Source organism: Heterodontus francisci, chromosome 42 (assembly GCF_036365525.1).
Source record: "Heterodontus francisci isolate sHetFra1 chromosome 42, sHetFra1.hap1, whole genome shotgun sequence".
Lineage (NCBI taxonomy): Eukaryota > Metazoa > Chordata > Chondrichthyes > Heterodontiformes > Heterodontidae > Heterodontus > Heterodontus francisci.
In genome coordinates this window covers 9,191,130-9,208,569 of record NC_090412.1, presented here as the reverse complement: position 1 = coordinate 9,208,569, position 17,440 = coordinate 9,191,130, and the positions used below count along the sequence as shown (strand labels likewise).

The 17,440-nt window shown below is 42.0% G+C and overlaps 1 protein-coding gene across 9 annotated transcripts in view; it reads left to right on the top strand.

Annotated features, from left to right (window-relative positions):
• ndst2a (N-deacetylase/N-sulfotransferase (heparan glucosaminyl) 2a) overlaps window positions 1-17,440 on the top strand; it is a 480,630-nt gene that overhangs the window by 40,196 nt on the left and 422,994 nt on the right. For all 9 annotated transcript variants that reach the window (XM_068020521.1, XM_068020523.1, XM_068020517.1 and 6 more), the window contains one exon: window positions 11,016-11,115. The gene's annotated coding sequence lies outside the window, so the exon portion shown is untranslated. The remainder of the gene's footprint in view (window positions 1-11,015; window positions 11,116-17,440) is intronic.

Here is a 17,440-nt window from a genome sequence, read left to right as displayed (position 1 = left end):
TGCATGGCTACCGATGGTGGAAGGAAATCAGGGATGTACAAGAGGTAATAATCGGAGGAGCACAAGTATCTCGGAGGGTTATAGGTTTCAGAGATTGGGAGGGGTGTGACCATGGAGGGCAAGTGTTTAGGACACAAGGATGAGAATTGTGAAATCGGGGCACTGCCGAGGTTGGGATCAATGGGTAGCAATCAGGAGTGAGCAATCTAGCTGATTTTCCTTTGCTAATCCAGAAGCACTGAGCCCCGTTGTAGTCTTGTTACCGCTGCTCTGGTTGAGATTAGCTAACACTGCCCAGACTGGTGATTGTACCATGAACATGTCTGGTATGTGTCGCTCAGTAACCCATTGTTTTAACCAACTGAATGTCAGGGCGAGGGACGATAATCTTTTCTTTTAAAAAAAAAAGCATTATTTCCATCGATATGAAGATGAGCAAATAAATGGATTGGCATTTCAAGACTGTGCATGTAAACTGGAAACTTAGGAAACCTCCTTTTATAAATAGTGATCAAGGTTGGATCAGGTTTAAATAGCTGTATTTTTTCTATGCGAGTGATTGTTTGCTGGTTCTACATGTAAAATCGGTTTTCCTGACCATTCATGCGTCACATTTGTATTTTTCATATAAGTGAACATTATCCAGTAATTTGCTTGTGAACCACACTTAATTTGTTTGCTTGGAATTTGCATGTGCAGTCGGTTGTTGAAAATAATCAAATCTGTTCATGAACGCCAGGGATTTTGGAATGTTTTAGATGCTATTTAAATGCAAGTTGTTGTTTTGAAACACTGCACAGAATTGAATTCTGTGTCTGGTATATAGATTTCTGCAAGAATATATATTGTCAATTCCCTACAACAGCCAGCGAGGATGCTTGGTCCCAGCATGGGAGCTCAAATACCTTAGAGGATTAACCCCATGCTGTCAGGAATGCAGTTAAAAGTAAGCAATGATTACTAGCAGCATCTATGGCTGTTCCAGGTGCAGGATAGGAGATGGAGAAGACGTGAAGGAACTGGTCTTGTAGCCAGCTAGAGAAATCTTTTGAGTTCTGTGTGTGATCTGAGCTCAGATGTAACTCTGCGTTTCAGGGGTCTATTACCATAATCAGTTTTTGTCTGTCTGGACTGTTTTGACTGGTCAGTCTAAGGGGTGCGTCTGTCGGTAGGTTGATTTGGTGGGCGGTGCCTGGTGTACAATGAGGCAGGTGGGGCCACAGTGGACTGGAGTGTGTGACGTACATCTGACTGCCAACGGTTGGTGGTGGCAGCAATGGTTGAGGGGGAGGGGAGGGAGGTGGAGAACAAAACAATGGAAGGTAAGGGGAGCCCAACAAAGTTACCCTGGCTGGAGAGATTGTTTCTATGAGGGATGGGATGGCATGGGAGGGAGGGAATTGTGTGGGAGGGTGGCATGAGATGGGTGGGTGAGGTGATAGAATTGGTTAAGTCTGGCAGAACGGTGGGGACAGTTACTTGATGCAACTTATTATTCGAAAGCTGTTCTTTGTGATAAAAATGAAGATTCATGAGATTTGAATGAAAACGTTTTAGAAAAGCTGCATGATTCAATAGATGAAGATGATAACATTCTCCACTCTCTCTCAAGTTTCTACACAATCTAACTCCAATGGACCTGCCACCACACAAACACAGACTTCAGGAAGCAGTAGTTATAATGTTGCTACGAATCCTGAATCCTAAACAAGGATTTTGTCATGGATCAAGATTGGTCGTTAGGGAGCTGTTTTCTTTGATGATAAATGCTGAAATTCTAACAGGCAGATTTGGAGGAAATAGAGTTTTTATTCCTCAAATAATATTGAGCCCATCAGAAGTAAACCTGCCTTTTCAACTCAGGAGAAAACCGTTTCCAATTACACTTTCATATTCTGTGAGTATGAACAAGTCACAAGGCCAGACTCTTGACAAAATTTGTGTTTATATTCCTAGGCCTGTTTTTCCACATGGATAGCTTTATGTAGCTTTTGATTCTAAGTCTTTGGCGAAAGAATAACTAGAAATCCTGTATTTGAAGAAGTTCTGTTGCAATAAAAATACTAATTTCACTGCAAATGTCTTGAGGTTTTTTAAAATTATAGCTATGAAAATCAGTGGAAAGCAAAGGCATAAACTCAAAACATGGATTAAAGGCGTTTTCTTCCACATTTGAAAGGAAAAAAAGAACTTGCATTTATATAGCATCTTTCACTTCCTCAGGATGTCCCAAAGCACTTTACAGCCATTGAAGTACATTGTTGCCCTATTAAAGACTACCAGTTGTCAGCCATGGTTCAGTGGGCCACACTCTTGCCTTTGAGTCAGATGGTTGTGGGTTCAAATCCCACAACTGAGATTTGAGCACTGACGCTCCAGTGCAGTACTAAAGGAGTGCTGCACTGATGGAGGTGCTATCTTTTGGATGTGATGCTCAACTTGGGGCCCTGTCTGTTCTCTCAGGTGTTAAGAAGAGCAGAGGAGTTCTCCCTGTCCTGGCCAATATTTATTCCTCGACTAATGCCGCTATAAAAAAAAATCCTGATTACCTCGTCATTATCTCACTGTTGTTTGTGGGAGCTTGTGCACAAACTGTTTCCGACATTGACTAAACTTCAAAAAGACTTAATTGGCTGTAAAGCGCTTTGGGACATTCTGAGATTGTGAAAGGCACTGCTTTCTGCCTTTCTCCATCTCAATTTGCCTATCTATTTTATCGTATTCAAACAAATGTTTCCACCAGCTTTGTCAAATCACTTGTGTGCTACTGTAGTAAACAGTTTTCCTTCCCCTGCTCTCACTAATCTTTCCCCGCCCCCACTACATCCCTCTTTTTAATGCGTTCTATCTAAAATAAATGGGTTACTATTGATGTTTTCTTTGGGAAACTTCGACCCAATGTGCAAAGCCTGAATCTTGAAAGCTGGGCATGTCCAGCTGAGTGTCAGAATATGGGTGCCCTCACTTCCACTTGTACTTAGTTGGCTTACGTTGGTTGAGGCCTGAGAGCAGAAGAGGCACAGCCTAATTCATAGTCATTTATGGCACAGAACGAGGACATTCGGCCCATCGAGTCCATGCCAGCTCTCCACATTTTGAACGTTAACTGAGAATACCTTAGTAATTGATTTTTGTGGACGTTATGCGGGAACTGAGATACAAGTTTGACTGCATTGGTCTCTGGCATTTTATTTTAAGCAGCAGAAATCTTAAATGAGCCCTGGCAGTTGTGTTGCCATGGAAACGGCTGGCGTGGGGTTGTTGAAGTAGTGAGTGTATATTTAATCTGCTTGGACAGATCCATTTTCTTCAGGTTGCTGAATTTGTTGTGATAGCAATCAAATGTGGTGGTCTGGTTGTGTAAATCAACACATTTCTGCATGTGTGCGTGTGTCCGTGTGTGTGTGTTGGCTGGAAAATGTAAGCTGAATCAGTTTAGCCTGTTTGAACACCAATTAGGAAGGCAGGTCTGTTTTCATGCCTGGGCCAATCTGATGTACACAAGCATCTAGAGTGTACTTGAAATACTTGTGTCAAGATACTTCTGAAATTGCGTCATATACAGTGCTCCATACCTTTTATTTTACTTATTTAGAGATGCAGCACTGAAACAGGCTCTTCGGCCCACCGAGTCTGTGCTGACCATCAACGACCCATTTATACTAATCCTACATTAATCCCATATTCCTACCACATCCCCACCTTCCCTCAATTCCCCTAACACCTACCTACACTAGGGGCAATTTACAACAGCCAATTTACCTATCAACCTGCAAGTCTTTGGCTGTGGGAAGAAACTGGAGCACCTGGCGGAAACCCACGTGGTTGCAGGGAGAACTTGCAAACTCCGCACAGGCAGTACCTAGAATCGAACCTGGGTCGCTGGAGCTCTGAGGCTGCAGTGTTAACCACTGCGCCACTGTGCTGCCCATCTTTCTCGACTGTTGTTCCTTTTGTAGCTTCTGTCCAACACCTTGCATTTTCAGCAGCCATAGCAAAATTCCACTGCCCATTCCCTGTCCATATAAAGCCTGATGATGCCAATTTATTGCTATGTTCAAAAGGCAACTAAATGAGTACAAGAGAGAAAAGGGAATAGAAAAATGGGCTGAAAGGCTGAGGTCACTGGAATGGGAGGATACTCTTGTGGAGTATAAACACTAATACAAGATGGATGGGCTGAATGGTCTGTTCCTGTGCTGTATGTTCTATATAATTCTAACTAAAGAGGATGGAGAAACCAGTTGCCTCAAACCTTCTAAGTTCTCCTTTTGACGATTGATGTTTGTGGGCACCACTAACCACATTGCGTTAGCTATTACGCATTTCTTTTTTACCTCTCTCACCTCCGGCCCTCCTTTTCCCCCTCCACACCCCATCCACCAACCCAGAAGAGGGGAAGCATCATGTCTTTAATGTGTCCCTCTGCCAATGGTAAGGCAGCAATTTAAAACTTGCCATGTGGTCATCAACTCTGGGGCAAGGTGTGTGGCACATACCGCATTTGTCTCCTTTATAGTTTTGCTAGCAAATATGCACGAGATTTTAGCACTGAGTGGATCAGCATAGTTAATTGTAAAATACTTCTCCAAGTCCAGCGTTAAGATTGAAATAAACTGAAATCCTGATTTGTGTAAACATTCTACAGTTGTGGGTCCAAGATTGACACCTTCCTTTGTGAATTGTCTGGTATAAATCCTTCGCTACCACATCTGGATTTTAGGAGAATATTTTGAGCATGGCGGATTGGAATAGAACATAAGAACAGAACTAGGAACTGGAGTAGGCCATTTATTATAACTGAAGTAGGCCATTTGGCCCTTTGAGCCTTTGAGCATTCAACAAATTCGTGGCTGATCTTTGAATCAACTTGACCTTCCCGCACTATCCCCATATCCCTTAATTCCCCTCCTCTGCCTCAAAAAATAGGGATCTGAGCTCCACTGTGTTGGAGTAGCACCCCTGTTTTCACACACCTAATTTCGGTGTGTTCGACCATAGTACGTTTAGTAATCTTTTTTGGTGTTGACAACCTGAGGACTCCGAACAATCCTTCAGAAAGCTTTGCCATTGGTATGGTTTCTAACCAGTCTTTGTGCAGTGTAAGAAAAACGTGAAGGAAGTGCATGTAGTTGATAGATTGTGGGAAGCTATCCATGAGAGAAGTATATTGTTGACTGATTGACAGTATCCTTCGAGACGTAGATCAATTAAGCTGTTCAGATAAAGGGAGGGGGATTGATTTAATGCGGCTAAATGTAATATAATGGATATTGGAATAGGAAATATGATGCATACACGTACTGGAGAATGTCCATTAGCAAAGATGAAAAAAAAACATTTGCATGTTGTTATTGATCACTCATTGAAGCTTTCAAGTCAATGTGAAGCCATTGTCAACTTGTGTGCATCTTGAGAGCATAAGAAATAAGAGCAGGAGGAGGGCATTTAGCCCTTCAAGCCCGCTCTGCCATTCAAAGCGATCGTGGCTGATCTACTTCAGCGCCATTTTCCTGCACTATCCCCGTATCCCTTGAGCACTTGAATGATAAGTTAAAAGAAATGATTTGGATCTTCTCTGAGTGATTGGTCAGACCACATTTGGGACTTTGCATGAAACTTTGGACAGCCAACTTCAAAAGGACGCTATTGAATTGGAGAGGGTTGTGACAGGAAAGCCTTAGATATTTGGATTTGGGCCGCAAGTTAGGAGTAGACAGGCAGATCTGAAATTTCTTGCTGCGGGAAAGGAAGATTTAGGGGAGCGTGATTCAAGTTTTCAAGATGCCGAGACACCTGGATAACATCAAGTAAGTGGATGGTTTAACGTGGCCTGTGAGTGAAGAGTTGCAGGTCAGAGATGGAAAATTACCAGGCCCCTCCTCCCAGAGTTGTGTTCCTGTGCAATGGATTGCTAGAAGTCATGTGATGATTTGTCTTGCTCGAAAGAAGTGGATTATGGGGATAAGAATGGATGAAGGCAGCCAGTCTAGCAGCTGCATTTCCACCCAAGATTAGATGTCATTTAGAGGGCGGTTGGCCAGCATTGATTAATGGGTTACAGGGATGCATGAATGTTAGGAGTTGTGTTTAATTTCCTGTGGAAGGAGTGAGCTTCAGGGGTCTCTTTGCTTTAGGTGTTTTCATGTAGTATTTCTTTGGGTAGAAATTAAAGGATTTTGTCTGCATGCTTTGCCATAATATTCATCATGGTGATTGAATTAATGGTGTCCTAAATATATCCACCGGTTAAATTTTATTTTAAAATCTTTTAGTTTTTCAGCAGTTTGTGCTGTCTGTTTTATAGCAATTCATGTTCAACCATCATTCAAAATTGTTTAGAGTTCCATCTTTGCTAAGTACTAAAATGAGTGACTTTTTTTGTGATTTAAAAATTTGCATCGTTGTTTTCAAGCCCCTCCCTTTCTCTGTAATCTCCTCCAGCCCCACAACCCTCTGAGATATCTGCACTCCTCTAATTCTGGCCTCTTGAGCATCCCTGATTTTAATTCCTTCCCAGCTGGCGGCTGTGCCTTCAGTTGCCACAGCCCTAAGTTCTGGAATTCCCTCCCGAAATCTCTCCACCTCTTGCCTCACTGTCCTCCTGTAAGCCACTCCTTAAAACCTACGCCTTTGACCAAGCTTTTGGCCATCTACCCTAACATGTGACTTGGTGTCAAACTTTGCTTTACAATGCACCTGTGAAATGCCTTTGGGGCATTTTTATTATGTAAAAGGTGCTATATAAATATAAGTTGTTGTTCAGTTGGATATTTACATTGATATTAATCTGTTATGAGAGTATCCTAATTTTCATTGAGTGTTTTAATGAAAGGCTATTTCCACTAGACAGTGAATGGGGAACAAAAAGACATGATGCAGTTTAGTACCAGAAACATAAAGGGTGATAATGGAATGCGGAATATATTGCCTCTAGTGACTAGTGAATTTAAGTCAATCACAACATTTAGAGTCATAGAGTTTTACAGCACAGAAACAGGCCCTTTGGCCCAATGCGCCTGTGCCGACCATCAAGCACCTGTCCTAACTAATCCCATTTTCCCACACTTGGCCCGTAGCCTTGTATGTTATGGCGTTTCAAGTGCTCATCTAAATACTTATTGAACGTCATGAGTGTTCCTGCCTCTACCACCTCTTCAGGCAGTGTGTTCCAGATTCCAACCACCCTCTGGGTGAAAAAATTCTTCCTCAACTTCCCTCTAAACCTCCTGCCCCTTACCTTAAATCTATGCCCCCTAGTTAATTACCTCTCCGCTAAGGGAAAAAGTTTCTTCCTATCTATCCTATCAATGCCCCTCATAATTTTGTATACCTCAATCAGGTCCCCCCTCAGCCTTCTGCTCTAAAGAAAACAACCCAAGCCTATCCAGTCTATCTCCATAACTGAAATGCTGCAGCCCAGGCAACATCTTGGTGAATCTCCTCTGCACCCTCTCCACTGTAATCACATCCTTCCTATGGTGTGGTGACCAGAACTGTACAGAGTACTCCAGCTGTGGCCTAACTAGCGTTTGATACAGCTCCATCATAACCTCCCTGCTGTTATATTCTATGCCTCGGCTAATAAAGGCAAGTATTCCTTATGCTTTCCTAACCACCGTATCTACCTGTTCTGCTGCCTTCAGTGATATATGGACAAGGTCCTTCTGACCCTCTGTACTCCCTAGGGTCCTACCACCCATTGTATATTCCATTGCCTTGTTAGACCTCCCAAAGTGCATCACCTCACACTTCTCAGGATTAAATTCCATTTGCCACTGCCCCGCCCATCTTACCAGCCCATCTATATTGTCCTGTAGTCTAAGGCTTTCCTGCTCACTATTTACGACACCACCAATTTTCATGTCGTCTGTGAACTTATTGATTATACCTCCTATATTCCCGTCTAAATCGTTAATGCATACTACAAACAGTAAGGGTCCCAGCACTGATCCCTGTGGTACCCCGCTGGTCACAGGCCTCCATTCACAAAAACAACCCTCTACTATTACCCTCTGCCTCCTTTCACTAAGCCAATTTTGAATCCAATTTGCCAAATTGCCCTGGATCCCATGAGCTTTTACTTTCTTAACCAATTTCCCATGCAGAACCTTATCAAAAGCCTTACTGAAGTCCAAGTACACGACATCAACTGCTTTACCCTCCTCTACACCTCTAGTCACCACCTCAAAAAATTCAATCAAATTTGTTAGACACGATCTTCCCCTGACAAAGCCATGCTGACTATCCCTGATTAATCCCTGCCTCTCCAAGTGGAGATTAATCCTGTCTCTCAGAATTTTTTCCAATAATTTCCCTACCACTGAGGTTAGACTCACCGGCCTGTAATTACCTGGTTTATCCCTGCTACCCTTCTTGAACAATGGTACCACATTCGCTGTCCTCCAATCCTCTGGTACCTCTCCTGTGGCCAGAGAGGATTTGAAAATATAAGGGTGAAGCGATTGACACCTTTTAATATTTTTCTTCGTCAAGGGGAAAGGACAGGGATTAGAAGACATAACTGCCATGTGGAAGCTATGGATGACTGCCATAAAAGGTCTCTTGTACTGAAGTTCCTCTGACAAAAAAGTAAACCGCTGTGAGTTAACGTTAGGTGCATTACAAACTAGCTTGAGATATTTGACTTAGTGAAGGGGAGGGTGGAACCACCAGAACTTTTGACATGGCACTGATGTCAGGTGTCTTCCTCAAGGGGGCTTATAACGACTTGGTTTGAATATGTTCTAGAGCAGGGGGTCTGCAACCTGCGGCTCAATAGGGACTCGTGAAGCTCCCGGCTTTGATGGATTGAGCCCGTTTTGATGGTAATTAAATGGCTCGTTTCTTTTTTTTTAAACTTTGTACTTGTGAGAAAGTATCATTCAATCAACAAATTTTTTGTAGAAACCTTTAAAATGTTGTTGAAATGTGTGTCTGTCTTGATTTTCATTATTATTGGGATGGCAACTCTTGAGATCCTGCGTTTTTGACTACATTTAAAAAAAAATCGCTGCTCTTGTTATTAAGGTTACCGACCCCTGTTCTAGATTGATACTGGGGACATTTCTCGAGTTACCATGTGACTTTCACCCAAAACCACATTGCAACACCCATGCAGGTGTGACGGTATAGCTGCAGCTTAAAATTCCAATCCTGCTGGTGTTTCAGATTATTGCATGTCCATGTATAAAAGTGGTTGTCTTGAAAACGTGCCGGCAGCATTTCAATCGAGTTAATCTGCAAACATAAACAATGCTGGGTTAAAGAGTTTTAATGCCACGTGCTCCATGTTTTGTGTTTTTGGAGATAACGGGACCTCTTGGGATGAAAGCAGTACAATGGCATGGAGTTGCTTTTATTTGGGGGAAATTCCAGTTGATTGAAGTCTTGTGCGACTGCTGCCAATTGCTTGAATCGAATTTGTTAAAGGGGGCATTCCTGTAGACATTTCTGGCTTGCAAGGCAGATCTTTTCAATGTAAACAGCCCATTTTGCTTTATGTGCCACAGTGGCAGACAGCCACAGGATCTCTTCAATAATGCTGTTTTTGAAGAGCTTGAACACTTGAGCTTTTATGTAGAAGCATCAGCATTAAGATCAAGATGCTGAAACTCTTCAAACCTATTAGAATCATACAGCACAGAAAGAAGCCATTCAGCCCATCTTGCCTGTGCCAGCTTATTAAAGAGCTATCCAATTAGTTCCCATACCCCTGTAATTTTTTTCCCCTTCAAGTATTTATCCGATTCCCTTTTGAAAGCTACTATTGAATCTGCTGCCACCAGCCTTTCAGGCAGCACGTTACTGAGACGATCACAGGCCGCCAGTCCCCTGCCATGTTGTGTAGGGTATTGCTGTTGGCAAGATCCATCTCTGTTACGGTTAACTTAGATACATTCATTTTCTGCCGGAAAGCCCTCGCTTTCTCTTCTGCCCTTCCCCCTTCATTCTGCATCCCCATTGTTCAGGGAAAAGGAGAATGGTTTGGTCCACCTTATCGCCACATGCACCATCAGTGCTGCTCCATGCCTGCAGGGCATGTTCGAATTGCGGTCATACGACCCTCTCATTAGTGGCCATTGACAAATTGACAGTTGAGGCTGGGCTTCTGATTTTAGGCTAACTCGGAGATTCCAAGGCTGTAATATTGTAGCCACCAGGCAGTGCTTACTCTTAATCTGATATTTTTCCCCCCCCCGCTCCCGCTCCCAAACTCAAATTCTCAAATTGCCATAAGGGGATTTGAACTCGTGTTCTTTAGATCATTAGTTCATTCATCTGGATTGTCAGTCTAGTGACATAATCACTATCCTTCTGTATCAATGAGCACGAATTCAGATCTTTACAAAGGGGATCATAAATTTATGTGCATATGTGTGTGTTCATGCGTGTGTATGTGAGCAGGTGTGTGTGTGTTGCACGTTCTACAAATGAAGAAAGCCCTGTGTAAGCTGTCTGCCTTTTCCTTTTCTTTTCCCCATTGACATTGAATTCTTTTAAGAGCTCCAGATGGTCTTCCAATGAAAGTGTCACCATTTTGTCTTGAGATTTGCTGGTTTATGTTGGCCATTTTATATTTCCTGTTCGTTCGCTAATTTCTACTGCAACTGATTTTTACAGAAACCTGAAAAGCAGGTATGGAATGTTGCAGGGTTTACATTACATTGTGCTTTGCCTAGACTAAGAATTTCTTTTTTGACTAGCAACAACTCGGCACTTAAGATTACAAGTCAATGATGTCTGGTGCATGCAGTTATCAAATCTTATTTAAACCATTAGAAATTTTGCAGAGTTAGAAAGAGTGATTCAGAATCTGAATGGCAGGGAATGTTTTTCAGTGCTGAAAGAGTTAACAGTACTCATTTTTATGAACTGCACTGCAGTCTTAATTGGATTTCCTTGTGTGCATTATTTCTCTCATAAATACACGTCAAATTCTTTCAATCAACTGCTTTTACATTTACATGTAAAACTGGTTAAATGCTGTGTTTGTGTTTACTTTTGCTTTTCAGTTGTGCATAGGATTGCTCCTCCTTTCAGAACGTTCCTGGATTCTTCCTCCTCAGTTTGTGTGGGGGGAACTTCCAAGCAAGAGAAAGATACAAGTTACAGGTATGTCCTTCATGTCTAAAAGCCAAAGAAATTTTTGGAAAATTTATGAATCCGGACCAAAATGTTCACTTACCTTGAAGCATTCCTGCATTTAAAAAAAAAAAGATGTCAGTTGTCAATATAAAAATAACCCATGTGGAATGAAGACTGGCTTGGAGTGTGTATGATCCCAGAGCACCACATTCACTGCTCACTCATTCTTCTGAAGGTTCGCAGATGATTTAAAATGTTCCTGAAGAAATCAATAATTATTCTTCATTTTTAATCAATCACACTCTTGAAAGAATTTGTGCAAGTTTGTCCGCAAGGCAGAATTCATGATTTTTAAAACTTGACATTAATTCAAGTAGAGAGGTGACGAATGAGTCTGAATTCTTAAATACTGAAGTAGCCTCCAGAATCTGGATAAGCTAAGGCATTTTCATTCAGGTGAATTAAATTGGTGCTCATGGCAAACACTTCGCAAGTGACTGTAAAAATCCAGTACTTGCACTTTTGTCGTTGCTTTCCAGTGAGACATCTCCACTCCGCGAGTCACACTGACCGAGGTAGTGACATTTCAGAGGTCGCACCGAAAGAAAAGCACTCGTTTTACTTTCTGCTAGCAAGACAGTGTGCAAAAGAGTTCACGCTGCAGAAAACGTGACCTTTTTAAAGCAACTTGTATATCAGTATACGTCAGCGTTCTTTTTAATTAGGTGGTTGGGTCGGAATTCTCATTCAGTCTATTGACATGCATGTGAGCACTGGCTTTTTGTCTTAAGTAACTTCAAAAGAATAAATTTGTCCGGGACTATTTCTTTCAGGCTGGATTGGTTGAATGTAGGAACATGGGACCAGGAGTAGGATAAAACATATCATGACTGTGGGAATGTTTAGGTGGTGTCTGGATACTTGCAAACCAGCTATCAAGGCATTTTGCAACAAAACAAAGCATTTGGGAAAAAGAGACACCAGCTTTAAGTCCCATTAGTCTATTTTGAATATAAACAAGTGCTGAATTGCTTGTACCTCGAACAAAAATCTGGATTCTTTTGGCATGTGCTTTTACTTGCACAATTTGGAGGGAAGTTGTTTCCTATTCATTTTAGCTGTATCTGTATAGAGTTTGAGACTGTCCCAGTATTTTCACTATGAATAGAAGGGACCACCTTGGATTTCCAATTAGTAGCTGCATTCTGTGAGGAGTTACAATATTAGTAAGAGCACTAATACTAAACCAGGAGGCACCAGACCAGATTTTCCTGTTACTGGGAGTTTTGATTCGCTAGGCTTCAGTGTGTGGGGAGGGGATCAACTGGGGAAGATCGTACACCCATAAGGGAGCCTGCTCACCCCTTACAGCCTTGTGATTCTCCTAATCTGATTCTCCTCTCTGCACCGTAGCCAAATGAGCCACTGCACCCAGGAATAAACCAATCAGCCTTAGATTAATGTGTGAAGAATGTGTTCTTATTTTGCGGCTGTCAGCATTACTTAGGATTCCAGTTGGTGCTTTTACTGTCCTGGCCAATTTGCATCACATCTCTGACTGAAACTTGTTGGCAACTAAATTACTCACTGTGTAACTAGCCAATGTTACTGATCTGTAAGAGAGCTATGCAATTCTCATTCCTATGATGTATGATATGCATTAGTGTGTTGGGCATTAAAAATGAAACCTGAGGTTGGTAAGTGAGGCCATCAATAAACAACTGGTACATAATCTTGTAAAGGAATTTTTTTTTCATTTCTCGATTACTGACTTTGGGCACTATTGAACGGAGACTTATCTTGTACAGGAGGAGTGGACAATGTTGATTTACAGTTGGATGAAGGAAAGGTCAGTCAGTAGGGGCACAGCATTCGGAGCAATTACTCTGTCGTCACCATGCAATGCGTTAGATTTTTCCCACAATCAGAGGACTTATTGGAATTTAGGTGGATTTCCACTATGGAAATGTATTTGTGTTACCACTTGGAGTTCGGAGTACTTTTCTTCGAAAATAAATACTTGTTTTTAATTGAGAAACATGCAAAAGGCATCTACAAATGGTATGTGAATTTCTTGATGCTGCCTTTAATATGGATATATTATTTAATATAGTCATTTACAGCACAGAAGGAGGCCATTCAGCCCATCGAGTTCATGTCGGCTCTCCGGGAAGCCATCCAGTCAGTCCCACTACCCTGCTCGATCCCCACGTGGCCCTGCAAGTCTATTTCCTTCAAGTGCCCATCCAATTTCCTTTTCATTGGTTTTGCACCTCTGTAATTTCCCTGCAAGTTTGCTCAATGTGATGGGATACCTAGCACTGCGTGTGTTATTATCAATCTCCCATCTTCATAGACTATGTTATAAATAAGGCATTTGGTCTAAATATGCATATCACTGGGGTGCCTGCTTCTCTCTGAGACTCGAGGCTTTTTCTCTTCTCTATTTACCTAAACTCCATCCCTCCTTTGAAGACCTGGGCCACTTTTCGTTCCCCTGCACCAATCCTAATTCCTACTCCTATTGATCCATTATGGAACTGTAGCAAAGTCCATTTACCCAACTGTGTGTTACATCACCTTTGGTCTTTCTACCACACTTTAAGGTTGATTCATGCTATGGTTGTTGTTATTGCTTCACAATTCATTTGGTGGCAGGCACGAATAGTGTCTTTGGTTTCTCCTGCTTAACCATAACTTTCTTCCTGTGAATTTTTGTAAACCTTCCAGCTGCAGTTTTTGATCTGTGAATTCTGTACTCCAAGCTCTGTGACACAGGAAAATGGAACTGTTTTTGTTTTGAGCGTCCCGATTTGGTATCGAGCATGTCCGGTTTGGGTTCAGTGTGGTTTTATACAGAGCAGTGCTCCCTCTACTCTGCCCCAACAATGCACCTCAGGCAACAAAAGGACAGAAAATGGTCAGAATGGGTCCTTTATGTTGATTAAAATGATCCAGTAAGATAGCTTTGTTGAAAGACCTATTCTGATTTGTACTTTCTAATAATCTTCTGAAGAGCGAGACATAAAATTATGCTTAGAGGAACAACATCAACCAAAGGAGACTTCATAGAAATCAAAACACTTCTAGCATCTTCCTTCCAAGTGGCTATCCAGTCCTTGTTAATAAGAATTACACAATACTTTTCGAACGCTCAGCTCAGATTCTTATTATGGGTCTTGTGGTTGTCTTGGCTGTCAGCCATGGATCAGTGGGTAGCACTGTCACCTTGGAATCAGAAAGTTGTGCATTACTCCCACCCCAGAGATTGAGCACATACTTAAGCCGACACTGGACTGTTGAACTGTCAGAGGTGCTGACTTTCAAATGAGGCGCTGAACCGAGGCTCTGTCTGTCCCCTCGAATGGACATATAAGGTTCAGCGTGTTACGATCACCTGGTTCATGGTTTGTATTAATTTTCTGGAGGTTACTTTTAATTTGGGAATTGAATTTTTTTTAATGCAAGATGAATGAAAGTGCCTGGTTTGAGAAGCTGGCAAACAAGCCTTGGGTGGTTCCAAATCAAAGGGTGGCCCATGTTTATTTAGTAAGGTCATATTGGGAAGTGTAAAGACCCTACACAATGGGAACCCCTCTTAACTTGTTGATGGAGATGGTGTGTCTGCAGCTACCTCTGTCAGGGGTTTAAATTATTCATATAATTTCCCAGAACAGAGAAGATTTGGAGTTTGAAATAATTAGTTTAAATTGCTATCAGGGACATCCCATGTGAACAATTTGCAATGGAGATGCATGATGCAGGGCTGCCTTTTTGGGGTTTTTTTGATCTGTGTGTGCTTGCTAACATAGACAAGAAGTTGGCTTTTAGACAAGCAGTAGGCTTTTGAAAAAGAAAGTTGGCTTTTGGAAGTCAGTGGGCTCAGGAGCAAAGAGGCCATCAGGAACCAGGGGTGTTTCTGTTTTGAGGCAGTCCCGTGCTCATGCTGTGAAGTCCAGATTTGGGAGGTGATCTCAAAAGACAGCTAAGAAACTACGGAAATCAAAGTGAATCTTCAAGAGCTGTGGTACATTTTAGATTGCTCCCAGGAAAAGAGAACAAACGACCAATCCTGTAGCGTATAGGGATATTCTTTGGGTGGAACTAACAGTTGAATATGAGTAAAAGCAAAATACTGCGGATGCTGGAAATCTGAAACAAAAACAAGAAATGCTGGATTCACTCAGCAGGTCTGGCAGCATCTGTGGAAAGAGAAGCAGAGTTAACGTTTTGGGTCAGTGACCCTTCTTCGGAACTGACAAATATTAGAAAAGTCACAGATTATAAACAAGTGAGGTGGGGGTTGGGCAAGAGATAACAAAGGAGAAGGTGCAGATTGGACCAGGCCACATAGCTGACCAAAAGGTCACGGAGCAAAGGCAAACAATATGTTAATGGTGTGTTGAAAGACAAAGCATTAGTACAGATTAGGTGTGAATATACTGAATATTGAACATCAGCAAGTGCAAACCTGAAGAAAAACAACCTGAAAAAAACAGTGGGTGAACAAACTGAACAAACTAAGATGAACTGAAATAAATACAAAAAAAGATTGTAAAAAATGTAAAAAGGAATGCCAAAAAAAAAAGGAAGAAAAAATAACTAAAAATGACTAAAAATGAAAGTAAAGTGGGGGGCTGTCATGCTCTGAAATTATTGAACTCAATGTTCAGACCGGCAGGCTGTAGTGTGCCTAATCGGTAGATGAGATGCTGTTCCTCGCGGAGGGATCGTTCCCTCCGCGACACCCTGGTCCACTCCTCCATTACCCCCACCACCTCGTCCCCGTCCCAGGGCACCTTCCCTTGCAATCGCAGGAGGTGTAATACCTGTCCCTTTACCTCCTCTCTCCTCACTATCCCAGGCCCCAAACACTCCTTTCAGGTGAAGCAGCGATTTACTTGTACTTCTTTCAATGTAGTATACTGTATTCGCTGCTCACAGTGTGGTCTCCTCTACATTGGGGAGACCAAGCGCAGACTGGGTGACCGCTTTGCGGAACATCTCCGCTCAGTCCGCAAGCAGGACCCTGAGCTTCCGGTTGCTTGCCATTTCAACACTCCCCCCTGCTCTCATGCTCACATCTCTGTCCTGGGATTGCTGCAGTGTTCCAGTGAACATCAACGCAAGCTCGAGGAACAGCATCTCATCTACCGATTAGGCACACTACAGCCTGCCGGTCTGAACATTGAGTTCAATAATTTCAGAGCATGACAGCCCCCCACTTTACTTTCATTTTTAGTCATTTTTAGTTCTTTTTTCTTTTTTTTTTTGGCATTCCTTTTTACATTTTTTACAATCTTTTTTTGTATTTATTTCAGTTCATCTTAGTTTGTTCAGTTTGCTCACCCACTGTTTTTTTCAGGTTGTTTTTCTTCAGGTTTGCACTTGCTGATGTTCAATATTCAGTATATTCACACCTAATCTGTACTAATGCTTTGTCTTTCAACACACCATTAACATATTGTTTGCCTTTGCTCCGTGACCTTTTGGTCAGCTATGTGGCCTGGTCCAATCTGCACCTTCTCCTTTGTTATCTCTTGCCCAACCCCCACCTCACTTGTTTATAATCTGTGACTTTTCTAATATTTGTCAGTTCCGAAGAAGGGTCACTGACCCGAAACGTTAACTCTGCTTCTCTTTCCACAGATGCTGCCAGACCTGCTGAGTGAATCCAGCATTTCTTGTTTGAGTTGAATATGAGTGTTCTCTTGAGATTTAGAGTTTGAAGTATACGTGTTCATGTTCTGTTATGATTTTAAGTTTAAAATATGTGTTTCCAAATTCTAGTGTTAGGTTAGTAGTGTTTTGCTTTGCTTAACGCATGTACAATAAGGTTTTTGTTTAAAACGTGAAGTCTTGTGGCGTAATTCTTTCAGTCATAACTGGGAATTCGACTTTCCCTTTTTAAAAGTTAACAGTCCCCAATGGGATTGTAACAGTCGGCATTATTTTGAAAAGCAGCAGGGGCGTTCTTGTTGCTGTTTGTGGGATCTTTCTCTGCACAAATGGCTGCTGTGTTTCCTGCATTAGGACAGTGATTGTACTTCACAAAGTACTCCATTGAGTGGAAGGCGATTTGGGACATGCTGAGGACGGTCTATCAATGTAAGTCTTTTTTCCTGTCTGTATTACAGTTGGTGTGAACTATACTGGCTGTGTTTTTACAAAGGAGGCTGCCGTTGGTTAGTCTGTGAATGTTGTAGTGAATGTCTATTCAGCTTTGACTAATTCACTAAATGTAAGAATGATGTTCATGCTTGGAGGACCATCCCTTTGTGTGCATTGTTAACAAAACTGAAAGCGGCACAAAGGTCCTCGGACCACCAGATTGTTTCGAAGCCGGTCTCAA